This window comes from Meles meles, chromosome 6 (assembly GCF_922984935.1).
Source record: "Meles meles chromosome 6, mMelMel3.1 paternal haplotype, whole genome shotgun sequence".
NCBI classification, from domain to species: Eukaryota; Metazoa; Chordata; class Mammalia; order Carnivora; family Mustelidae; genus Meles; species Meles meles.
In genome coordinates this window covers 38,796,886-38,810,989 of record NC_060071.1, presented here as the reverse complement: position 1 = coordinate 38,810,989, position 14,104 = coordinate 38,796,886, and the positions used below count along the sequence as shown (strand labels likewise).

The 14,104-nt window shown below is 37.2% G+C and overlaps 1 protein-coding gene across 3 annotated transcripts in view; it reads right to left on the bottom strand.

Moving 5' to 3' along the window:
• The window catches only part of UNC13C (unc-13 homolog C), a 629,711-nt gene extending 617,102 nt beyond the window's left edge, over window positions 1–12,609 (bottom strand). For all 3 annotated transcript variants that reach the window (XM_046009970.1, XM_046009972.1, XM_046009971.1), the window contains exon 1: window positions 12,084–12,609. The gene's annotated coding sequence lies outside the window, so the exon portion shown is untranslated. The remainder of the gene's footprint in view (window positions 1–12,083) is intronic.
• Window positions 12,610–14,104: the final 1,495 nt, after the last annotated feature.

Below are 14,104 nucleotides of genomic sequence, written 5' to 3'. Positions count from 1 at the left end.
TATTTTTTTTCATTCTCTACAGGTTCAAACTTTACCAGTAGTAAAAACTAAATCCACTTACAAGATAAATGAAACCGCAAAGAAAATGTATAATATTTAGAAGGGAGTATGAGGTAGGAAGAATGTTTGCATCTACTGTTACTCGAAATTTTTTAAAAAAAGATCGAAAAATTTTATCATATAACACAGGTATGATTCTACTATGTACTTTATTTTTTTTAAGATTTTATTTATTTATTTGATAGAAAAAGGCACAGAGAGGAAACACAAGCAGGGGGACTGGGAGAGGGAGAAGGAGTCTTCCCACCTAGCAGGGAGCCCAACATGGGCCTCGATCCCAGGACCCCGGGATCATGACCCAAGCCAAAGGAAGACACCTAATGAGCCACCCAGGTGCCATTCTACTATGTCCTTTATATATAGATATGAATAAAGCAACTGAAGCTTGAATTGTGTCACCAGTTTTTCGGCCAGCAGAGAGTAAGACAGTCCCCTACACTCCTGTTCTACACTGAACCTTCCTAATCATTTGCAGCATTCTCTTAAAAGTATTATAGTTGTTTATTCTTTATTTGTGGTCTCTCTTTCATAGATGATATTGTGGATATGTGGGATAATTATCTGCATGTTTGTTCCAAATAAGTAAGGATATGAGACACAAAACAGTTGTGTTTTAATAGGCAGAAGAATCTACACACACACACACACACACACACACTCCAGGATGGGAAATTGGGTTAAGGTGAGGAACCAGATACTCATAGTTGTCATAGTTGCCCTTTTGGGCAAGCTGACCTATTCTCCCTTTATGAGTTCTCCCCCCCCCCCCCTTGAAGTAATCTGTGCCTCATTATCCTGATTAGGGATAGTAGACAGGATCACTGAAAGAAATGGGAATATAATCTTAGACTTTTCAGCCCAATTCTTCCTCTGATATCCATATTATGACAGAGCCAAAGAGCTCTGCCACAACTGAGATGCGGGGCCATGGCTATGTCACATTTCAGCACCTAGGACAGGTCTTTTTAACCACGGAAGACAAAATGACCATGTTGTCCATTGTTTTTTTTTAAAAATCAATTATGAATCAGTATCAGCAAGTTTACATTAAAAAAATAGGTAACTCAATGCAGTAATACTTGCTTTACAAAAATAGCAACTTTTCCAGAAAATAAAAAGCCAGTTCTCTAGAGAATTTAACATTGATATTACCTTGCAAATATTTTGGAAATACAGATGGTGTATAAATTAAGAAATACCTGAAAACATAATCAGAAATAATCTTCCCTCTGGTTTGTATTTGGCTGTATTTGTAATAGTAAAGAAAAAAAACCAACAAACAAACAGCTTCTACATGGCATAGTAAGTGAAACACAAGATCCTATATCAGCCAAAGAAGAAACCTATAGATTTAATGGCATAAGGAATTACAGGTTTTTTTTTTAAAGATTTTATTTGTTTATTTGACAGAGATCACAAGTAGGCAGAGAGGCAGAAGAGAGAGGGGGGAAGCAGGCTCCCCACTGAGCAGAGAGCCTGATGCAGGGCTCGATCCCAGGACCCGGGGATCATGTGCTAAGCTGAAGGCAGAGGCTTAACCCACTGAGCCACCCTGGCACCCCTAGGAATTACAGTTTTAATTTAAGACCTTTGTCCTGCCTTAGTGTCTTTAGGAACTGTTTGGACTAATGTTTTGTTTCTTTGTTCAATTTTTATCTCTGAATTTTCTATGAGGTTGTTACTTCAGACAGAAACCAAGAGAGATGGCTTAATATTTTTTTTAAACAATTAGGTAGTACTTATTAATCAGAATTTGTTGACAATTTTCCAAGATTGTAATTGAGGTTACATAACCTTGCCTTCATTGATAAATGCAAATTGAGTCACAGTGTTCAGGTGAGAAATATCTGATCATAATTTGGAAGGGATGTATTTATTTAACACCCAGAATATTGAACCATATGCTGACATTAGAGACACAGCTCAATGTATTCTGTAAGGTTCTCATTTACACTAAGCATGTTATGATTCTATGTCTTCCCTCTCCAATAAGGCTGTAAGTCTCACCTTTGAAAGACAGTCTGGCGTAACCCTGTTACCTCCACAGTGATCTACACAGAATAGGTTACTGGTGAAGATAAAATGAAAAATATATTCAGGAGGAAGCTAACTCACTATACATTTGAATTTGAATTAAAAAAAACTTTAAAAAATATTGACAGTATGGATTTATCAATATTTTTTTCATTCACCCAATAATATTTATTGAGCACCAGGTAGGTGACTTATACTAGGTTTAGGGGATACCATAGTTTCTGCCCTCTGTAAGATCAATAGAAATGGAGAAAGTTATTTAAACAAGCAATTTCAATAAGTAATAGTATTTTCCTTCCAGTTGTTTCCATCAAAAAGCAACTCCTTGCTGCATACCCTGTAAAATTCAGACCTATCAAGAGCCCTCCTCCTCACTATATATTCTCTGCTCTCTCAAGACATGTCTTTACCTATTTGCTTGAAGAGAATATACTTTCACTTCCTCGTCCCCAGACCATCACTGTTTCAGTTGGGAACATTCTAATACATTCCTCCCATTTATAGCTCATAGTTAGCCCACATTCACTACTTTGGCAACCCCCCTTAATCCACTTCTTATATAATAATTTGTGTTCACCTTTCCCTCTCACAATAGATGTAAGAACTTTTGATGGCAGGTGTTCTTTTTTATTCATTTCCTCATTCTTGCTATTAGGCCTAGCCAAGTCCCCAAAAGCTTCTTAGATATCAACAAAAACAGCTTTCTGATATCCACTCACAACTTTATGTCCTTTTGCCCCACAAGGATTCCCTCTGACTGGAATATTCTCTCTGACCAATAATCATAGTCTCTACCACCCTATCTTCTTTAAAATATCAATAAAAACTCTTTTAGGCATTATGTTTTGTTATTAATGATATCCAACACAGGTATTTCTTGTATTGTATCCATCAGAATCATTTTAATTCACCAGGTCTTTTTTTTTTTCTCTTCAACTAATATATGTAAGTATTCCACCAGTTTGGCAGTGAAAACAATGGCACATGTCTTGCTCTCACAGAAGTCACAATCCAGTGAAGAATAGAAAAGAAGACAGGTACAGGCATTATCAGTTAAGACCAGACTAGACAGTGAGGGAGACAAATGTCAAGAAAGCCAAACCTTTTGGCCTCTGCACAGGCAACCACACATTAAAGCCATACATACACATCTTGTCTAAAATTGAACTTGCTTCACTTCTGCAAAAGCTGCTTACAGCTCTGTAATTAACCCAGAAGGAATCCCCTAGACTCCAAATGTTTTATAGCTGGTCTAATTAGGACAAAGGCAGCAGCTCAAGAAGCAGGATATACATCTCCCAGTCAGAATGGTATAGGAGATGTCCCTCAGGCAGCCTAAGGCATACAGCAAGAACAGAAAATACAAACACAGTCATTCTGGCATGCTGGGATTTCTGAAACATGAATTTTGCAGACATGTTTCAAATCCAAACTTAATTTTCTCTTATTGTTTGTGACACTTTGGCCCTAATTTTTGTATCCATTTGCTAAGGTTTCAGGACTCTCAGACAAATTTCAGTAGTGATAGTGATCTAAACAAAATATAATTATTATAAACCTGCTAATATTCAGAAATATTAAAAATGTACTGCTTTTATGCATAGAGCTGATATTCGAGTTTCCCTCCAGTAGAATTCTGGCTTTGAATTGCTTTCTGGGAAAAAAGATGGATTTTGCATAACCATAATTCCTCTTCCATTCCTCTTTAGACCAATTGTTTTCCTCGTATAGTATGACATGTTGGGAGCCAGTCTGTGATCTTGATATGGACTATTTCCCTTAACACTAATAATCAATCTATATAAGAGTTAACTTACTTTCCAAAGGTTATTTCTACTATGTCTCAAAACAAATTAGAATTCTAATTACCCAGCCACCTCTCATCATTAACACTGTGTTATTTAACTAAATATGAAATGTCTAGTTATCTAAAATATCTACTTACCAAATAATTAGAAAATATTAAATAAAGACCAATTATGCTAAACAAACTTAATATTTTATAATGTGAAAAGTGCTAAGGGGAAGCCTTGGAAATCTTCCAAGCTGTCATAATGAGTATATATCATTGTACAGTATTACAGACATAAGATGACATCTTAATCTTTAAGTAGTATCGTCACCTACAAATATCTATTTATTCCATTTATTCTTGTTCCAAAGTTACTGGCATAAACTAATTAATTGTTTACTAATGTTTTAATTCTTCATAAATAAGAGTTCACAGTATCTCTCCATGAGATTTCAAATTGCTTGGTTTTTTCATTCATTAATATTTACAGACATATAGTAACAAATTTCTTTGTATAAAAATGTAAACAGGCTTTACTTTTTGGTCCATTTCCAAGTGGTATTAAGTAGTACTGTAAATTATCTTCTACAAGTTTCAGATAACCAAACTAAAAGGTTGAGTTCACGATAAAAATGGAGACAATTTGTGGATTAACTGAGAAATAGTTGAAAAACAGCCACCCAGAAACCATAACTACTATGACATGTATCTTATTGGTGCTCCTATAATTTCTTTAAAAACCCTATCTAGAGTTTTATAATTCTAATTTGACATTTGAAATTTGTTTCACATCTTGTGAACTTTTTCAAATTTTCTTCATTCTAAGAAACATCTTCATTCTCACGGAAGAAAGCTCTGTATTCCAAACACAACAATCAGCAAACAGTATCTTTTAGTATCTTTCAAACATTCAGCAAATAGTATCTGAAGCACAGGGAACTGGAACCAACTAAGAGAGAAATTCATCAAGGCTTATAGTGTCAAGTACATTAAGAGAAAGTTAACAAGGAACATTGAAACTCACAAAGAACACTTACCAAGTTAGGCTCAAGTTTTCTTTCAGTTCTCTTTCAGTTTCTTTCTTTCAGTATCTCACCATACTTTTCCCCTAATAAACAGCCTCTTTCCTTACCATCATTACTGAGAAATTTAAAGATTTCAAGCTCAACCAAGGAATGAGGGCAGATTTTTGCTCAGGATCCCCATTCACTTTTTGGGGGGGATCTTTTCCTCCAAAAATGAAATATTGCAAATGAAAGCACCTGTCTGTAATTAACCATATTGCCTCCAATGTCAGAATTAACAGATGCCCTAAGAATTCCTTTCAAAAACTAAAAAACACCTTTGGAAATTCTGTGTATTTCATTCCACAATTGGTCTATTGCTGAATTTTTGGAATCTAGAACACAAAGCAGGAACCAGGACAATAAAAACCAATAAAGTACACACAAGTTGGATATGCTGCAGTAGTAAGCAAGGGAGCCACAGACCACATTCTAGATTATCAGGGAAGATTTAGATCAAAGGGAGGGAGGATATGAGACCCAGAGTTAATGAGGGAAGTATTATTACTAGAGACATCAAAGAGCAGGAAGACATACAACAGATCAATTTGACATGGATCTATAATGTGACATGGTTCTGACCTATGTGAAGTCAGGTAGGTATCTCCCCTGTTATTAATCACTCATCTTCCACCTCTCTTAAAGGTACACTTCTGCCTTTTAGTGGTTCTGTTCATGAGCTACATGGGCACTCGATCCTGACATCTGATGTAGAGCTATTGAGGGCCTCCTGAAGAATGAGGATAAATCAGAGGTCACCGGTCATACTCTAATCTCTCTGTTTATTTCCAGAAGCATTTTGAAGTGGTAGACTCTTCACAAAATCTCTATCAGTTGTAATACTGAAAGTTATTAAGACTTACTGCTTTATAATTCTAGGAAAACCACACATAAGAATATTGGAATTTCAGGACCTTGAATTTCATAAAAAATAGTTTTTTTTTTCAATTTGTTCTAAATGTAGTTGCTAAGGTAATTATTACCAATTTGTTCTAAATGTAGTTGCTAAGGTAATTATTACCTTAGGTCACAGTAAAGGCTTATATTTTTTCTTCTGACATTTTTTCTTTTGGCTATTTCTTACTTTGTATACTAGTCTCTCTCCTTCCTTTTCTAGTCTCTCCTCTAATATCATCATAGAGTTCACAGTAAATATAGAAATAAAGAGATTTGCTGAGTGCCCACCTTCTATACATAAAATAATGAGTAATATGAACATAACTACAATTAATGATAGCTAGTATTCTTTAGACACTTTCTATGATTTTATTTAATTCTCATAAAAACTCTTTGAAGCAATGCTCTTTATGGTGCCATTATTTTCTGATTGAGGAGTTAAAACAGAAATTTTGAGTAACTTGCCAAAGTTTACTTAGATCATGTACTTAATTGGTTTATAGGATTGCTAAAACACTTTTTAACATTACATGGAATAATAAATGTCTAAACTATACATTGAGACCAAAAGAGAAATCTCATAAGAAAGTATATGATGCATTAGCAAATGAATTTTGCAAACATCTTGATACTATAGAATTGTGTAAAATATCAGTATTTGGGAACTGTTAGTAGTCTGTTTAATTGGGTCAGAGACTCGGTAAGGAACTGAAAGAGAGTAAAGCCGGAAAGGCAGTCTGGAATCTGGTTGTAAAAGAGGTTATATGTTTTGTTTCTTTTTTTTTTTTTTTTTCCAAATCTAAGTAGTTTAGGATTTTATATACAATGTGGTATCCTTGAAAGTTCTTGAACAGAGAGTGACACATGCCATGATCAAGGCACTTTTTAGGACAATGAACCTGGCAGTAGTGCGCAGAACAGATGCTCAGAGGAGAGGCTCATAAAGACAGAACAATTGTAAGATCGAAGTAGTATTTTACTCATAAAAACATAAGAACTTGAACTAAGGTGGAAGGAGGAAAGAAGGCATGGCTGGAAATGATGTATCAAAGAGAAAACAAGATTGGTCATTGAATATGGGTCATGAGGAAGAATAGGGCAGTGCAAATGATTGAAGATTTGAGTCTGGGAGATAGGCAAGCAGGAAAAGAAGCAGTTTGGGGAAAACTAGGTTTGAATCTCCTCGCTTTGGTGAGACACAGACTGCAAATACCCTTAATGAGGTATTATAGGCCACTAAAGAAATTCAGTTCACCAGAACAAAGAGTAGACAGAGGAACAAAAGAATGCCCCTACTCAAGGCTAAATAGAGGGAAACAGCAACTGATGTATGCATTTATTATAATTTTTTGTATTTATTTATCAGGCTTTATTTATGTCTTATTTACTATTATTTATTTATTTGAGAGACAGAGATCACAAGTAGGCAGAGAGACAGGCAGAGAGAGAGGGGGAAGTAGACTCCCTTGCGGAGAAGAGAGCCTACTGCGGAACTCGATCCCAGGACCCCAGGATCATGACCTGAGCTGAAGGCAGAGGCTTTAACCCACTGAGCCACCCAGGTGCCCCTCTTGTTTACTATTTTTAAAAAAATATGTTTTTCACCTACTGTCCAGTAACATTGTGATAATTTATTGGGTATTTAGCACGATCTTCTAATCCTATCAATTACTTTCCAAGAAGCAACCAGGATTAAATTTTTACATATCGGAAGTTAATCCATGTATTTGGCCTCCTGTCAATCAACCTTTTTTTGCAATTAAAAAGGAAATGAGAGAGCCCTACAGTCCCCTTCTAGCATGTTCTTACAAGTGTGCTCATCCAGAGAGGAAGACAACTGAAAGGAGACAGAACAAATTCACTCAAATGACTGAGTATGCACATACACTCTGATTTTAAAAGCACTCAATAAAATTGTACTATGAATGAAGCTAATAAAGTGAGCAGTTAAGTACCTGAATACTATTTGTTTTCTTGTAACGAAATGACAGCACTTCACATCCATCAAAGTTGCAGCAAATATTTTATGACTCACAACTATAAGGCTGTACATAAAATATGCTATTTCATGGAATATGATTAAGCCAATACTTATCATTGCCCCATTACGTGAAGTAAAACAAGTTGATAAATTCTGTAAAAGTCCTAACAGGATTAATACTGCTTCTTCAGCTTGTCAGGCAGGAATTGAGATTTATAAATCTCTACCCCTGAAGGAAGCAAACTAGAATCAAGTAATTCTGTAGCTACCTTTCAAACACAGTCAACTCCATGCAGTCTGCATTATGTAGATTTTATAGAATTTCTGAGTCTGAAAACTGGGTCTTCATGAGCATCAAAGTCTTTTACAGATGAGAAAACCAATGTTTAGAAAATGACAGCCCCAGTTTGCCCAGTCCGTTGGAAAATGAGCCAAAATTCGACTAACTATAGTATTTTCTACTAGAGAGCCAAAAGCATGGGACTCTGGTTGGAATGCATGCATTAATTCTTTATTTTCATCTGATTGGCAATTTTTACTAAATGGTTCTAATAAAGCAATCATTTAGGTTTTTTTTAAATTTTTTTTAACTATGTGCCACTTAATAATGACATGATTTAAAGCATGGCTATTCTTCCCCCAGTGTTTCTAGAAGCAGATCAACAGCACCCCACTCAGAATCACACCTCAATGATTGTGCCCAAGTCATCAGTTCTTCTATCTATAAGACAGAAATTATCATCCCTATCTGAAAGCTACTCTTTTGCTTTTTTTTCCCCCCTTTAATTCTAACGTGCCTAGAAAAGCTACTTCTGGAGTACCTTATTTCAACTTATGAAACACATGAAGCAACATATTTTCATTCAAAATATTTTTTCTATCAAGAACATAGTGCACTTAGATTCTCAAAAGCCAGAATGCTCAGAAGAAGAGTATATTTTACCTTGAACATAGGTCTTAGACCAAGGAAGACTAGCTGTTGAGAATAGAGACAGGCTGAAGGGGAAGTTGTAAAAATCTAAGGGAGACATGAAAATATTTCAGAGGAAAACCCACCTTCTGTGGTCACTTTTTAAAACTACTTTGAAAGCCCTGAATATTATTCATAATGTTGAGTTTATAGCTTGATAACCAGTATTTATTTCTGCAAAATACTTTAACTCAGTATGCAGGAAAAATAATATAAAACATTTCCCCTATCGAGATTATATTTTCTATATGCTGAGGCTAAACTACGGAACAAGGATATGCAAGACACAGGAAATATTTATGCTTCTTGGATCACAACCATTTTCATAAGAGAAGGAGAAATGATTCCATGTGTTTTTATTCCTACTTCTCCTCTGAAGGACTTTTGAGCTAGAGGTTAGAAGACCACCTGACTTCCTACTATGCCTGCAAATCCTACAAGTGGAGCAAACCACTGCTGAGCCATCCGTTGCCTCTACAGATATCATAGAACTGAGCCCTCTGTCTTCTGCACACTCAAAAGCTTCACAAATTGAGAGGACTATTAGTAAATACCCCCCTTCTTTAAGCTGGAAGGGAATTGGAGCTTAGCCACACAAGCACAGAACACTTATGATCCAAAAAGGATTTGTAATGATAAAAAATTATAACAAATGATGTAAATTTAATTTCTTGACTTTGCAATTATTGCTTGACTGGAATTATCTTAAACGTATTATCAAATATGTTGGTATTACATATAAACCATAAGACATTCAGAAAGTGGCTTATCTGTAAGACTATGTTAAAAACAATTTTGTTGTGTATTTAAAATTCCAAAAATTTCCAGCTGAAAAGCAGGTGTATTTTTCTCAGGTGGGAACATAATTCCCATGTTTCAAAAATTCTGAGGAAAGCCCTTCCCTGGTAAAGACTATGTTCAGGACAGAAAGAATGAAGAACAGAGCAGAAGCTGATGGTATTAAAACTGGAAGACAGTATACAGGTGGCATAATGTCTCAGAAAACTGATGGTAGGGACTTCACATTGCATTAGCTGAATAGGTCAAAACATTAAAGTGCATGGAGCATTGGGAAAAAGATATTATCGTACCAAAAGTTCACTGATATTCAAAATCACAGATTTGCCCTGTATCAGCAAAGAGACAAAGGCCATTCTGTTCTCAAGTCTCTCTCTCTCTTTCACACACACACACACACACACACACACACACACACACACACACTTTGCATAATTTGTCTTTGAAAGGGGAATCATCCCAGTTGCCATCTCTATGGACTCTTAAGTAAGGAGGTCTGGGTACCACATATTTCACTGCTCCATATTTAAAGACTGGCAACCACAGAGAGATGCTAGATGGCCAAGGAAGGGAAACAGTTTACCTTGTTAACAATAAGCACAGGGTGAGTAAGTTCTTTAGGCTCATCTAACACGTTTACCTTACATTTTACATGGCACATGGTGATGACAGTTTCCGGAAGAACTTTCCAAATCTCTACAATGGAAACCTGACAATAAATAACCATGCTAGGAAATAAGCCCATACCTGCTAATTCACCTTCAAATCCATGTTCACAATTCTACTGAAGTTACACTTGTTACAGAATTCTATTGTGGTCTCAATGGGCAGCTTTGATTATGAGAGTTTCAACTAGTCTTTTAAATTATCTCAGCTCAGTTTATTCATTAGTTTGAAAAGTGACCATTTGATGGATTCGGTAAAATAACTGTAGCATCATTGCTATAGTGTTTCATCTACAGATATTTTAATACTTTTCATAGAAGATGTCAAAATACAAGAAATACACAATTTTTTCACACCCTACTAATGAATGCAAACTCAATTTTTTACCCACCTTTCAAATCACTCTTGTTGCCCAGGAATTGCTTATAGTTACTTACCACACTTTGGTATTATTGTTATTATAATAATGTGTGGAGTTTTGAAATGCCTGATTTACCCATTTCTCTCTCTCTCTGGCTCTCTTTCTCTTTTTTTTTTTTTCTTTGTATGGCCCAATTTAGTGCTCTGGATCACTAACACTTGGCAAAAATGAGGTTTTGGTTTTAAAAGAGCAGAATAGTGATTTACTTTGCAGTATGCATAAATTACAATTTAAATTTCATTTACTTCTACTTCATTTGGACTTTCAAGTCCTACGAAAATAACACCAACAATAATTTAAAGTCAGGTTCTAGAGCTTTGACATTAACTCTTTGTTATTAACACTTAAAGATCTACATTTTGATATATACAGAAACGTAGCAAACTTTCTCATTCTATTATTTCTCCCCTCCAGTAAAACTCATTGAATTTAAATACATGTATGTTTAATTTATTGCCAGTTGTACCCAATTTTATGAAAATAATGTACTGAGTGTAAAAGAGAGCAAGATTTTTAAAGCATGGTTACTATTAATTCAGAAATGAGATAAACTTACATTCTTAGCTTTGTAAAGAAATGCATAATATTTCCAAAAACTCATTTTTTTGTGTGTTATCCACCCACCTCTTTCCCGTTTCTCTTTAAACCTAATAAGGAAAATTGACTTTAAGCTTTGTCATTTCAGCCTAAGGTACTAAAGGCAGCCAACATTACTATTGTTCTGTCTTTCTCTTTATTATACAAGTATATCGATGATGTAATTGCAGAAGTTAGGGTTTCCTCGAGCTGTTCGAGCACAAGGATTTTTTTAGACTGCCTGTTTCAGCCCCATAGAACAATTGTAAAACGGAACCAACTATACAATTTAAGCAATTCATCTCTTGAAAGCAAATCTGCAGGATCTTCATCTTGATCAAGAGCTGGAAATGAAGAACCACTAGTAAAGCTCAATTTGCTCCAGACTGATGCTGAGCTGGAAAAACACTTGAGTGACATCGTGCTAGTCTATGGCATTTTGGCTTTTAACTCCTTCTTAGAAGCCCTCAACTTTTCTGTTTGGCTCTAATTTTATCCCCAAAGCCCAAGGGATTAGAAAATATCCCAGTCTTTTACCCCAGCCCTGTTTGTCTGTGAGCCAATATTCCTCTGAAAGTTGAGTGGAAACTAAGCAATCATTCATCATTCTGCATTTAAAATAAAACAGTGATTGAGAAGTTCGTGATCCCATGCTGAACCACCCCTATTAGAAACATTGATGAGCTGAACATGTACAAATGTATCTACTACACTAGGAGAACCTCCACGGTTGTGATTCAAAGTGCAAACAAAAATAAACAAGAAAATACAGACACAAAATCACATGCAGATGAGGCAGCACATACAGGGAGAAGAGAACATACCTGAGGGATTCTCCTTTAAAAAAAAAAAAAGGGTACACACCAGCTGGGCTGTTTCTCCCCTCCTTTTGGAGTGTATATGTTTTCCTGTCAGAAATACCACTTGGAATCCTGTTTCCAGTCTGCTTTCCTTTATTCAGCCACCAATAGTTAGAGCAGGAGAGGAGGCTGCATCCCAGCGATCCGACTCAAGTGCAATCAGGCATGCCTTTGGTCTGCAACGGTGTCTGTTCTTGTCAATTCTACCGTGCTCCTGGGCGGCAGTCTCCAAAGCAGTCTTACAACTTAGCTGCTGGCATGGAACTGCCTTTCACTCTCCTCATTGCCAAATTCCTTCGGCAGCTCGTTTCTCACCCCTGTCTCTAAGAAAGCAAAATGGGCAGATTCCCGTGCGTTGAGGAGTGCCAAGGTTCATCAACAATTGAGGCGGAGAGGAGGCATCGCGGCTAAGTGTGTGCAGGGAACTTCGCACAGCGCAGCCCCGGCGGCGGCTGCTTTGGGGAATGCAGCACAGACACTGAGATCCCCCAGCCTCCTCTGCCCAGAGCGCCTCGACTCCCTCTGCTGCCACCCCTGCTGCCGCACAGAGCAGCTCCTCCAGGCTGAGCCACACCAGCCCCTGCTCACGGGAGATGCATCCTTGGCGCTGCCAGGTGTGGCGGCGTCACCACCGCACTGACAGCTAACTGTGGGGTGCAGCTTCATCGCTGGGGAAAACGCCTGGACCCCTGAACTCCTCGGCCTTTTTTTTTTCTTTTTAGTCTCGGAGTGATGACCTAGGAGACAATTGTACGGCCAGTTCCGCTAGCCCTGTGTGCAACCTCTTTGATAACATGGATAATTTAATAATTACTGGTTTGGACATAGCTGGCTGTGCTCGGAATCATGAAAAGTACACTGCACACAGTATAATTGCCAAATAGCCACGGAGAGGCAGCTAGCAGGACTCTGTGTTTGGAGAGCGGAGAAGCTGGTATCTCACCACAGATGGTTTTCTCCTTTTTAACCTGTCGAAAGCCATTTGAAGGTGATTCTTGAAAAAATTTGAATTAAAGACACATACACAAAGTGAGAAATGGAAAATTTACTGTGATGCAAAGGGTTTGCTTCTCACTTAGAAATAACGCCTTTCCATTTGATGTTAATGTTCTAAAGATCTGGCTAGGAGTTGGATGGGCTTGCTTTCTTTTTTAGTTTTGCTGAGTCGAGGAGGTGGAGGGAGTAACAGCTCCCACTTTCCATCAATAAAGCATTTTCTATCCTCTAACTCTCCTGTTGAAACAAACAAAAAAAAAAAAAGTACTGGATCTTTAAATAGAGGCTTAAAGAAGCTCAAGTCCTGGAATAATTTATAGATTTTAGGCTGCATCTGGTCTGTTGGCTTTCTTCCGTCTCCTTTTCCTTGTCTTTAAGAAAATAGATGGATGTTTCCAGGACTGAAGAGTCAACTATTATTAGTTGAGATCAAACAGGAGAAGAAACACACACATGGATTTGTGTGGCATTTTTCAGTACATGTAAGGATGACTATGCCGTGACCAACTTTAGAATTGACTCTACCTTACCTAAACATTTAATATATAATAGCAGACAGCAAAATGAACAGCTAACCCAATAGAGCATTTTTGGCAAAAACTTGCCGCGAAACACATTCCACCCACTATCTGTGACAACCAATAAATAGTTATCTCTGTGATTAAAAATAATTCTCCCCAATTTAACACAATCGATGGACCAGGTGCCAACAGCTGAACACCCCACCACCACCACCACCGCCACCACCATTCCCAGCTCTCAGCCCCACCTTGAGCTCACAGCAGCACAGCTTCCTCAACCTGCTGCTCAAGTGACTGTTAATGGAATGAGCTGCATCAGGGGCTCACAGTGGGGCAGGGCGAACCCTGCCTTCAATAGCACCAGAGCGGTGAGCAGGACAAAGCTCTGCTGCCCCCGGCTGTAAGCACTCAAGAGTAGCACAAGGGAAACTGGCAGACCTAAAAGTAGATGAGACGAGAAAACTGGAC